The 13,401-nt window shown below is 33.7% G+C and overlaps 1 long non-coding RNA gene and 1 pseudogene across 1 annotated transcript; one reads left to right on the forward strand and one right to left on the reverse strand.

The window, feature by feature from the left end:
- The first annotated feature begins 1,914 nt into the window (after positions 1 to 1,914).
- On the forward strand, positions 1,915 to 5,942 carry LOC132803078 (cucumisin-like; annotated as a pseudogene).
- A 3,726-nt stretch (positions 5,943 to 9,668) lies between these two features.
- Positions 9,669 to 11,662, reverse strand: LOC132803240 (uncharacterized). Its single transcript, XR_009638300.1, has 3 exons — positions 11,245 to 11,662; positions 11,072 to 11,132; positions 9,669 to 9,879 (listed from the first exon to the last, which is right to left on the reverse strand). It is a non-coding gene; the product is annotated as an uncharacterized LOC132803240 (long non-coding RNA).
- Between the last annotated feature and the right edge of the window lie 1,739 nt (positions 11,663 to 13,401).

Here is a 13,401-nt window from a genome sequence, read left to right on the forward strand (position 1 = left end):
ATTAGCGCGCAGGTGGGTGTGATTAGCGCGCAGGTGATGTGATTAGCGCGCAGGTGGGTGTGAGTAGCGCGCGGTTGATATTATGAGGGTGTCCTGTGGATGCCATCGGAGAGGGCGGCCACCCCCCTTTGGCCGGGACACCAGGTTAGCAGCGGCGCAGTGGGACGCCACGCGACCGTATGCCGGTTTCTTTCTATAACCTCCTGTCTGGCAGTACCTCGGGACGCTGGGTACTCTGGCGCCACTGGTATATAGTGGGTGCATCAAATGATTTTCAGAACTGTGTTTTAAAAATAAAATGTTTGGAAACTGAATTGGAATTAAAAATATAATTGTTACCGCTCTGGTATTTAATTGATGTCTTGGTTTTCGGGGAATATGGATAAAGGGTTTTGTGAAATTGTTTTAAAAGGGGAACCTTTCCAATTGAGAGTATTGTAAGGGTTTTGAGAGAAAATATTATTTCCAAATAATTATTATTTATACTTATTACTGTGATATTATATGGTATAGTAGTAGGGTCGCTCACTGAGATGATTAGCATCTCACACTCTTAAATTCCGTTCCTCTAGGTACCAGGTTGTCGGTGTTCACTCGGAGCGGACTTGATCTTCCTCGCTGTTTTAGTTCGGCAGTACCCTGTTATTCTTTTATTGCAGTTGTAATATTTCTTTCACTCTTGTTGTATTTATTTTGCACTGGATTACTGTATTTATTTTTTTAAGTGCTGCAATTTGTGGAATCGATTTGTAGTACTGTGGGAGGAATAAGGGGATAATTTTAGAAGTGTGTTTTCAGTGCAGGGAATTTTGTGGTAAGTAAATCCCTTAGGGGAGGCTCTGCCGGATTTTCCGTTGGAAGGTTCGGTAGGCTTTCCCTGGGATCAGGGCTGTCTAGGGTTCCGGGGAAGGAATTCTGGACGGGTCCTGACAGAAGAGGTTTCCACATCTTCCATTCACATAAACATGCTGCAAAGCGTCATTGGCATGTGATTAAATTTCCCATAATATTGGTGACGGAACAACATTATTATTATTATTATTATTTTGTTTGCTTTTTATTTTTTTGGTTTTTCGGTTTTTATTTTTTATTTTTTATTTTTGTTTTATTTTGCATGGGTTTGTTAGAATTGATGAAATTCATTTCGAGAAAAAAAATCTTATAAGCATGTTATACCCATAAACTATACACATAGGATTTTGCTATAGCAAATATCTATTATTTGAAAGATACAAGTTAAATGGTTAAACATGCACCATAGCAAACATCTATTATTTGAAAGATACAAGTTAAATGATTAAACATGCACATTACGGAGCAGAAACGCTTAATATAGCATTACTATAAATATATATATATATTGGCCAAACTGTACCTTTTATAAATGAAAAATGCTATTTGTTACCATTGGTGAATGATAACCACTAATACCTACTAACAATTTAAACGTTTATAATTAAAAGGTTCATTTTTATGGCTTTTAAATCAAAAAAAAAAAATTAAATACTTCAATTAAATTTTACCATATACGATGATGATTGTTATCAATAATGACAAATAACTGGACTCTTTATAAATTGAGATTACTATATAACATATATGTAAATGATAAAAATGAAGTGGAAATGAAAAAGATATTAAAGAAAAAAAAAATGTTCCTTAAAGTCATTGTGTAATGCTGTTGCAATTTCACAATCAATAGCGGACCTACATATTAATAGGCATTACAATTTAAGTGGCTACAGCTGCAGGATCATTTAAATTGTTAATTTTAATTTAAAATCATTTGGACGAAGCTAATTAATTTTGGATGATATTTGTCTCCACACTGAGGTAAAGGCATGCATCCTTACTTTTACATGGCACATTATCATCTATCATTGGTTCATTCATGATCTTTTATCTTGCATAAACATGGTTCCTTCGAAACCGGGTCAAACTCCTGCAGCCATTAGTGTCGCTTTATCCCTGCTTAATGATTCTAATCTTCCAAGTGCAATTGAGTATCGTCAAGTACATGAAAGTCCTCAATACTTATCTTTTACTAGGCCTGACATTGCCTTTATTGTAAATAAGTTATCATAATTCATGCACAAGCCTACCTCTGTTCATTGGAGTGCGGTTAAAAGAGTATTTTGATATTTAAAAGGTACTATCACTCATGGTCTATTCCTTGAAAAACATTCTCCTCTCTCTTTACACACCTTTGGGGATGCTGACTGTGCAGGAAATAAAGATAATAGAACTTCTATAAGTGCTTGTCTTGTTTTTCTTGGCTCCAACCCCATTTCTCAGAAGTCTACAAAACAAGGATCTGTTGCTCGATCTTCCACTGAAGTTGAATATCGATCTGTTGCCTCTATTGCTGCTGAGTTATGCTAGGTGCACTCTTTTCTCTTTGAACTTGGCGTACTTTGATCTCCACCTCGTATTATTTATTGTGACAATTGGGTGCAACTTACTTGTGTTCCAATTTGGTGTTTCACTCCAAAATGAAGCATATTTCAATTGATTTTCATTTTGTTCGTGATTAAGTTATGAATGGTTTCCTTCGTGTGTCTCATGTCTTTTCTGCGGATCATCTTCCTGACATCTTTACTAAACCATTATCCTGTTCTTTGTTCTTATCTCTTCGATACAAGATTGGAGCCTTCAATGGCACCTCCATCTTGCAGGGGCATATAAGGAATATGTGTGCTCATATGTAAATTATAATATACTATGATACTGTAATATTATACTTACCGTAACTGTTGATGTTTTTCCATACCATTTTAATATACTCCGTATAAATAGCTGCTACAAGTTAATGAGAATTATCAAGCCTTTGCATTACACTCTCTGTAACCTTATTTCATATATGCTCGTTTTCTTCTTATTAATATATGTCTGTAATTTATATGCGTTATGTAATTTTATTTCTATATAGGAACGAAATTTATAGAAATACCAGCAATGCGTATTTTTTTTTATTATTTCTATCAATTTTTATTTTTTTTAACGCAAAGATGCATACTGGTAACGGACAATGTTATGATGCAGATATTGTTTTTCAAACTCATTGAGCAAGAATTTGGTGAAGGGTAAAATTGTGATCTGCGATGCTCGTACAAATGGAAGAGGACCTTTTTTAGCCGGAGCTGCTGGTCTTGTGATGAAAGGCCGAGTCGTAGGAGACGTAGTTGACTCGTTACCTTTGTCTGCATCTTTCCTTAGTGTAGACAAGGGTAGCAAGATTAACATGTATAAGAACTCAACAAGGTATTAATCTAACAACATATTAGATAAGAATTTTGTTTTTTCTAATATGGGATGGAAAATTAAACTTTTACTTTTTGCATGAAAAAATAAGGATTAATTGCAATTTTAAAAGTTGTGATTTAGCTCTTTAATTTGCAACTTGTTGCAATTTGAGTTTTGTTTTACTTTTGTCTAACACAGTTTAATGGCCATCTCACATATAGGTCAAGTGATTGATATTAAATTATATCAAATTTTAAACTAAAGGGTTCTAAAAAGTCAAATAGGGTACAAATTGCAACAAAATGTAAATGTCTACATTGAACTTTTGAAAATTAGAGCCTATATTGCAAAAAGTTGAGGACACTAAAATATAATTATTCTCATGAAATTTTTTTACCACCAGCCTATATTGCAAAATATGAAAGTTGAGATACTAAAATATAATTATTCTCATCAAACTATTAATGTTTTTGCAAGTTATTTATTAATTAATGTGGCAAATAATGTGAGGTTTATATTAGTTTTTTAATTTTTATTGTTTTTGGTGAATATATGAGTTAGTTTAGATGTGACTACCAGAGTGAGACTATTTAAGATTTTTTTTTTGTTTTTTTTGCTTGAAGAGACTATTCAAGATTCACACGGCAATAATTAGTTAGCTTCATTTGAAGCGTTTTTGACTTTGTAACTATAAACCAATATACGAAAGTAAATCCATAATGGTAGTTGAATGATAAATGGTTGTCATTTTATGGATAATGGTGATAAATAATATTTTTTATTTTATTAATTAAGAATAAAATATGCAAAATGAATCTTTAAAAAGATAAATGGTAAAATACACGAAAAAAATAATATTACATATATTATATGTCGCATCAATTGGTAAACAATTGTCATGGTTTTATAGGTCTTCCTAATAGCGATAACAAATAATTTTTTTTTAATTTTATTTTATTGATCAAGAATAAAATATGCTTAAATGAATCTTTAAATATATAAGTGACCCTCAATACAAGTAAAAAAAATATATTGCATATCTTATTTGTTACATTAGTATACATTTTGGTTGCTGTAGCATTAATATTGTTTATGAAATTCAAAATCTTAGTGATATATAAGATAAATATCCTAACTAAATATCTATTCTTTATGGAAAATTATTCAGAAATGCAACTGCATCCATATTCAGAAGTAACGAGGTAACAGATAAGCTGGCTCCTTATATACCCTCATTTTCGTCAAGGGGTCCAAATCCAATATCACGTAACATTCTCAAGGTATAGGTTTTGCAATCCATCTTACCCATATGTCTGCCTAATCTTATATATACATAACTATATATTGTATTTTTTTATCCCCAAAAAAAGAAAAAAAAACAAAAAAAAAAAAAAAGAAAAACAAAACAAAAACTAGCACTATATTCTGGACCTTACTTTGTGGTATTGTAGCCGGATTTAGCTGCACCAGGAGTTTATATTCTGGCAGCATGGTCTCCAATTGCTCCAATTTCAGGCGTTGAAGGAGACGATAGGGTAGTGAACTATAATATAATCTCAGCCACATCGATGGCTTGTCCACATGTTTCGGCCACTGCCGCATACATCAAATCATTCCATCCCACATGGTCCCCTGCTGCTATCAAGTCCTCTCTTATAACTACTGGTAATGGATCTCATTCATCTGCCACTGCTGCTTTTCTTTTTTCACAATTCATTACTTTATAGAGTCTAATTGGACAATTTTTCATTTGCTATACATCACAAAAATTTCAGGCACCCAAGTCCAAAAGTTTGTCAACATAGACTAACAATTCAGGACTTGCGACAAAATCATGTACTTCTGAATAATAATGACTAATGAGGGCTTATTTTTTTACCTAAATAATAATAGTACTTATGATATAATAAAGGCATATATATATATATATGGTCTAACATTTCTATGTGTAAATTCCTTGCAGCTAATCCCATGAGATCCAATTTGAACCCTGAATCTGAATTTGCATATGGGTCCGGTCTGCTAGACCCTATCAAAGCTCCATTTCCTGGGTTGATTTATGATATTGAGGAGCTTGACTATGTGAGATTCTTGCGTGGATAAGGCTACAATACTATGTTATTGCAAATTATTACAGGGAACATTAGCATCGAGTGTCCCAAAGGGAATAATGAAACAATTATTATTGACCTGAACTATCCTTCCTTTGCTCTTTCCACCCCAGCTTCAGAATCCTTCAATCGTGTTTTCCACAGGACAGTGACAAATGTAGGGTCTCAAACTTCAACGTATAAAGCTAACTTGATTGGCCCATTAGGAATTAATATTACAGTTGAACCTAGTGTTTTATCGTTCACATCTCTCGGGCAAAAGCTATCGTTTACGCTGAAGATAGAAGGAAAATTAGATGGATTTTTGGAATCTGCTTCATTGTTGTGGGATGATGGTACTTTCCAAGTGAAGAGCCCCATTGTCATCTACGTTGCACTGCAAGGTATTGCATGCATGTATTAGCATAAGAAAATACAAGACTTTGTTTTTGGTGTTTGAACTCCATATGCCAAGTTTGAATAATGACTTTGTACTCGCTGATTCGTAAAAAGGAAGACAGTCAGGTGTTGTGTTGTCACATATATAACAGTGGCAATATGTTAATTATCTGTATGTCAAAACCATTATTAATCTCATGTAACAATGGTTTAATGTTCAAATCTCTCCGTCCCTAGCATAAAAAAGATAAAAACTGAAAAAAAAAAAAAAGGGGGCAAGACGTATAGAAATTAGATTATAAGTTACCATTTTATATATATATATATATATAAATAATCTATACAAAATTGATTTTAGAAAATAGTTTCGAGCTTAGTTATTCTGAGAGACATGCTAGATGTGGATGTTAGAAAGGAATCCATATGCTTACTCGGTGGTTTAATTTACTACCCCTAAGGTTTTTCGATCATTCAACAATTTCAAGTAACTGAACCATTGTTGGCTTCTATCATTAGGAACTTCAAATAGCAACAATGGTGACTGCCAGCTTCCTCAAAACTCAGCAAACATATACCATCTATGTATAAAAACAAAACTTACAAGATGTAGAGTAAAAATTTACCTTCAATCAAAATCAATGGTGACTGTCGGTCACTAGAAATTCGAAGACAATATTTGGTCAAACCATGATTTCTTGAATGGTTGACTGGAACCATTTTTTACTCTGAGGAGGCTGGAAATGAACTCAAGTGGTCAAAAGTATATGGAAGAAACCCTCCTCCGTTGTTGAAAGTTGCCAAATTTCGGTGATCGGAAAAACAATAAACCAAAATTTTTTGGCAAGATTCAAATGTGCTTCGACAACTATCTAGTGATATGCCAATAAAAAATGGTCACCATTACACAAGCTTTCACACACCACTGATGATGAAGCAATTAGAGGTTTATGAGGTCCAATATAAGCATCAAAATTTTTAAAGGAAGCACTATAAGAGTCACAGTGACATGAGACGCAATTAATGCATTATGCAAAATAAAAGCCAACGTTTTGCAAAGTGTCACTTGATATGGTGCTGCTGAAATGACCAATGAAAACCTGACGCTCTGAAAAGCTTAAAAGTTTCAGCTATTAGTCAAGAAAAGTCAACGCTTTTAAATAAAAGTGTTGCTAAATCTATCAAAAACACCAACGTTTTTTTGAAAAAGCGTCGCTAAATATACCGTAATAGCCTATGCTTTTCTAAAAAAGTATCACTAAACGTTTATAAAATTTGAAAAAGCATCGCTAAAAAGTTTACATAAGCCGATTATTTTATAGGTTTTTAGTGATTTTTTTTTAGAAAAGCGTTGGCTTTTCTTTAATTTTTAACAATGCTTTTAAAATATTGTCACCAAAAGTTTACAAAATAGCCTATGGTCTTTAAGAAAGCGTCATTAAAGACCCTCACAATACCTGACGCTTTTACTATAAAGCGTCAATTTTTCTCCCATTAGGTAATGCTTTTCAAAAAAAGCATCACTTTTCCTTTCTTTCTTTTTTTGGTTGAATGGTGCTTTTAATTTTGTCAAATTTTGATTGTTTAATAGAGCTTCATGCAAAATATTTTACATACAACAAAATTAAAATAAATATTTGCAAAACATAAAAATATTTCAAATTAAATTAAATATTAACTCAAGTAATATTTTTACAATTTGGTAAAATATTTTATGTAGTTATATAGAAACAAAATCAATTAAAATATCATACTCATTAAGATGAAAGGCTTGAGATCATAATTGATGCCAATTTAGCTCTAAACTGGTTAACATCATCTTGAGACCAAGTTACACCTTCATACTGCACATGAAAAAATTATGTCAAAATATTATTAACACGTATAAAAAATAATTAAATATTATTTATTATAAAGCAATTAAGTATATGAAAATGTTAAAATTACCATTGTTCTTAAGTTTTGCTGAGGTATATTTCTCCTAATGATATCCCTTATTATCATCACGATATAATAACCACTTTGAAGTCCCCAAGTTGCTTAGAAGTTTAAATTTGCAAACATTAATTTAAATATAATATTAGATAAAACATACATGTTTAAGATAACAAGTATGTAAATTAACAAACAATAATGCTCACTTTAAATATGAAATTCAAACTTATTTAATAATTCAATTTTATATTATCAACAAAAAAATAAAATCAAGCATACATTTTCCAACGATGCAAAATTCGACACAATCCCGGTAACCAAGCCCAAACACAACTTGAGGCCAAGCTGGTCATCCAATGGAGCAAACTTTGCCCGTTGTGCTAACCGAATCCACTGCACAATGAGCAACCAAAATCAAAATGAAAACCCCAACCATGTGCAAACTTAAGAACAAAATCCCAGTCCTAAGTAAAATTGCAACAAAAACCCCAATCACAAGCAAAATCACAAACAAAATATCAACCTAAGCAAGATTAAGAAAACTCACCGATTAAATTTGAAGAAAAACCCACGACCCAAATTTTTGCCACCTACAACCCATACAACGCAGAAACCCATCAACAACCACACCAAGAAATCCAACAATGATAGCAACCCAGCAAGAAAAAAAAAAAAGGTCAAAGGAGAAAACGCACCGATCAACCTAGCATTGTCGCTGTTCAAAATGGAAGAAAAACCAGTGAATATATATGCTCACCAATGGAGATAGACGAAAAAGAAAAAAGAAACCCACAAAACCCAGCTAACCTGATTGTTCAACTTTTCTTAAAGCACGGCAAAGCTTAGATATTTTAGGGCTTGTACTTGGTGAAAAGATGAGGATTGAAAAATGCACCCAATATTTTTTTAAAAAAAAAATAATGATGATTTTAAAATATCAAACGTTGAGGTTTGAAAAAATTGAGGCAAATACAAATTATTTTAAATTTTTTGAAAGAAAAATTAATTTGCTTAATATTTTATTCATTTTCGTGTATATTGCTATTTATTTATAACATTTTAGTATATCTGATTCATATTCTAAATGGTACATTTAACAGGTAAAAAAAATTAAAAGAAAAAAATTCAAATAAAATGGCGACACTTTTATCATAAAAAGCATCGCTTATACATTTTTAAAATAATTAAATTTATCATATTTTATTAATTGTCTATTAATATTTATAACAATATGAATAAAATATAAAATTAATTAAAATACCAAAATTTAAGACAATAGGTGATGCATAACTCGTACCCCACAGTCAATGAGTTTATAAGTAAATAAAATGCAATAAATTAAAATAAATAATTAAGAAAGCTTAATGCATAGTAAAACTAATCTCAAAAATTACATTATAAAATGTAATAAAATAAATCCATAAATAAATTCAAACATTTGTTTAAAAGGGAAATAAAATACCATAGAAAGTTTTATATAAATTTCAAATTTAAGTAAACCTTAAAAATATAATAAAATAGATTTTAAGACAGAATTTTAAATGAATAATAAAATTAGAATTAAATATTTTTAGTTTCGAATATAATTTTTGAAACATAATAATTTATGAAAACCAAGTCCAGAAAACAACTTGACGCACCACACTATATACCAGTGATGCCCAACGGTACCCAGTGTCCCAAACACCACCTAACGGGGAGGTTAAAGTAAGAAACTTGCATCCAGCTGCTTAGTGTCCCAACAGCGTCGATGCTTATAGTTACCATCCCGGCCATGGAAGGGGATGGCTATTGTCAGGACCCGTCCAGAATTCCTTCCCCGGAACCCTAGACAGCCCTGATCCCAGGGAAACCCTACCGGACCCTCCAACGGAAAATCCGACAGAGTCTCCCCTAAGGGATTTACTTACCACAAACTACCTGCACTGAAAACACACTTCTATAAACATCCCCTTATTCCTCCCACAACTACAAATTGTTCCACAAATTTCAGCACTTCAAAAATAAAACAACAGCAGCAACCCAGTGCATAAAAACAACGACACGTCCAATACAGTATACAGAGCATTATACGACAAATGTGGAATTTATAAAAATAACAGATAAAGAAGCAATACAGGATAGAGAGGAAAAAGGGAAGAAAAACTTCTTGAACCTTCGGCAACGAACTGAGACGTTGGGCTCGCCCCGGACAATCAACGTCTCCAACCTGGACCTAGGGGAACGGAATTTAAGAGTGTGAGATGCTAATCATCTCAGTGAGTGACCCTATCTACTATACAATATAATACCACAGTAATACAGTAGATAGATAATAATTAATTGGAAAATAATAATTTCTCTCAAAACCCTTACAATTCTCTCAGTTGGAAAAGTTCCCCTTTTAAAACATTTTCACAAAAACCTTGTACGTACTTCCCAAAAACCAAGGAACCAAACAAATTAATAAACAACAAATAAACAAATAAATACATAAATACCCCAAATATAAATAACTGCAATAACTTATAATAAATAATTTTTTGAACACCTTTGGGGTTTTAAACTTTAATTGCAATTTACACCGACAATTACACCTGACGCACCACACCATATACCGGTGATGCCCTCCGATACCCAGCGTCCCGAGCACCGACTGGCGAGAGGTTAAAGAGAGAAACCTGCAGTGGTCACTTCGGCGTCCCGACAGTACCGACTGCTAAAAACCATCACCCGGCCAAGGAGGGGGGCGGCTGTGCGCAACAATAACCTTGCCTGCCCACGGTCCAATGGCAACTCACGGGTGAAGTAATAACCGTGCGCTAAACCAGATAATAACCGCGCACTACCACGTGTCCATACACCATACACCAGAACACCAATACTGTGTGAGTGCGTCTAAAAATAAACAATAATAACCAACCGTACCGTTTTACAAATTACCGTGGGAAGTATACCAAATTTTCACAAAACACCATCCCACATATTTTTATTCAACAACCCGGTACGAAAACATCGATAATCAACAAACCACAATTTTCCTCGAAATACGAGATGCAACCATAAAAATACCGCGGGCATAATTTATAAAATATAACCAAATATTTTCGTAAAATATTTAACCCAATTATGCCCAGAAAATCAAATTTAAAACCACGTACAAATACCACCAAAATTCACTTTGCTCATGCATAATAAATTAAACAACAATATAATTCATAATTAAATCACCATAAAATAATAATCGGGAATTTCTTAATGATCCCAAAATTTCCATTTATTACCAATGGTAAATATATATATAAAATAATATTTTTCCCGATTATATTTAAAATACACCACATGAGCACAATTTTACAGATACCAAATTAATACCACATAAATACAATTAATTACCCCGAAAATATTTTTAAAGGTGGGTCACTCACCTGGAGCACGTAATTAACCCATGATCCACCACGGGATCAATTCTACGACTCACCGGTGCTCCTAGAACAAAATTCACAGACAGTCAAATAAATTAATATTTTAATCGGGTAAATAATACCCGGTACCCGGGGGCTTAAACGAAAACGTTAACCAAAATGGTCGAATGATATACCGAATCGAAGCTCGTGGAACGAGGATCACCAATCCGGTCTCCGTCGACCCCAATTCCGCCGGAGGTGGCCGGAATTTGGTCGGAAAGGTTCGGCCGGTGTTCACTTCCCCATATCTCGCAAACCGCTTCGAATTTCTGGGATTGGAGGCCATTTTTGGATTCAGAGGACCCAAAATAGGGGGATAGGAGGCTCAATTGGGAGTGGGCTGGCCGGAAAACACAAGAAAAGAGGAGAGAGAAACTTGGCCGGCCGGCGGCTTCTCCGGCCCGATCGGCGCGCGTCCGGCGGCGGCTGGCCGTGAAACTTGGCGGCCAAGCTCGCGAGGTGGCGGGCTTCCTTGGTGGCTGGCGCGTGAGGGCTATGGGTGGCCGGAATTCAAAAACACGGGAGAGAGAGAGGGACGGCCGGAGGGAAGAAAAAAAAGCTGCGTGTGTGTGTGTATTTCGGGGAAGAAGAAGGAAAAAAGAAAAAAAAAGAAAAAGAAAAAGAAAAAGAAAGGATTGGTGTTTTCCCACGTGGGGAAAGAAAAGAAAAAGAAAAAGAAAAAGAAAAAGAAAAAGGAAAAGAAAAAGAAATAATTAAATAATATTAATAATAATATTATTATTCAAAAATAATAAAATAATTTGATTTTTTTTTCACATGGTTGACATGTGGCATTTCACCATGGTGACACATGGCCACCTTCATTGCGTCACACGTGGCACCTCGTTATGCGTGTAAAAATAATATTAAAATAATACAGTATTTGAAAAACTTTACAGGTCCATAACTTTCAAACCACATGTCCAAATCGGACGTGCCGCTAGTCTACGGACTCGTATCGACGAGCACTTCACAACCATGCATGAGTCAAAGCTCAACCTTGCATGAATAAAAAGTCAACCCCGACTCCCCTTGGACAGTTTGGACCTCAACTTGTTTTACTCAAAACTTTCAAGCCGTAGCTCCGTTTTCAACGTGCTACCAGTCTACGAACTCGTGCCAACGTGTACTTCGTAACAGTACCTCAGTCAACCTAGAATTCCAACCGGATCAAAAAGTCAACTTTTGACCCCTTCGGTCAACGGTCAACAGTCAACCTCGGTCAACGTGCAAAAATTCCGACATGGTTCGGGACGGGGTGTTACAGCTATGGCCAATATATCAAACTTGCATGTCCTCGAATCCATAGCATCCCATGGGAGAGCATACAACTTGCACACTTATCAACAAATTACAAATACAGTACAGAATACCAGTACTACATAGTGCATCTTAAACCGTAAATCATATATATATATATATATACCATTTCCAATTTCAATGAAATAATAAGGTCATAAAATGCTTAAACCTATCACTTAAAATCCATGAATGGGAATCCATCAATTTCACCACAACTAAATCAATTCCACAAATAATCAAACACATAATTATATTCTTTGAGCATATAAATTTTAAAACAATATTTTCTTGAATCCTCAAAATTCAATATAAATAAATCGCATAAAAATCCACAAATGCATAATTTCATATAATGCATTTTTATCAATCATGAATAATCTCCAATTAAATTCAACAATAATTTGATAAAATTGCATTTTTAAAATCAAAATATGATCTTTATGCACATAAAATTCCATTTCATCCCAAATTTGGTATAAATTTCTAAATAGAAATTTATCAAATTTTCAGCACATGGAAAATTTAGAAATTTATCAAATTTTCAGCACATGAAACAAAATTTTCCAATATTCAATTATCACAAAATATATATAGTTTAACACTCGAAAATAAATTTGAAGTTAGATCACTCACCTTAAGCAAGCGTATCAATCTAGATACTCGATGAGATCACGATTCACACGTGTCCCTAAAATATCAACATTACACAAAACTGATTAAATTAATATTTTAATCGGATAAATTATACACAATTACCTGGGGGAGTTAACACAAATGGTATTAAAAAAACTTTGTAGGTCTATAACTTTTCAACCAAATGTCCAAATTGGACGTGCCTCTAGTCTATGGACTCGTATTGACGAGTAATATACAACCATACAAGATTCAAAGCTAAAATTTACAAAAAGAAAAAGCCAACCCCGATACCCTTGGACAATTTGGACTGCAACTTGTTTAGCTCATAACTTTTAAACGATAGCTCCGTTTTC

Source organism: Ziziphus jujuba, chromosome 3 (genome assembly GCF_031755915.1).
Source record: "Ziziphus jujuba cultivar Dongzao chromosome 3, ASM3175591v1".
Classification (NCBI taxonomy): domain Eukaryota; kingdom Viridiplantae; phylum Streptophyta; class Magnoliopsida; order Rosales; family Rhamnaceae; genus Ziziphus; species Ziziphus jujuba.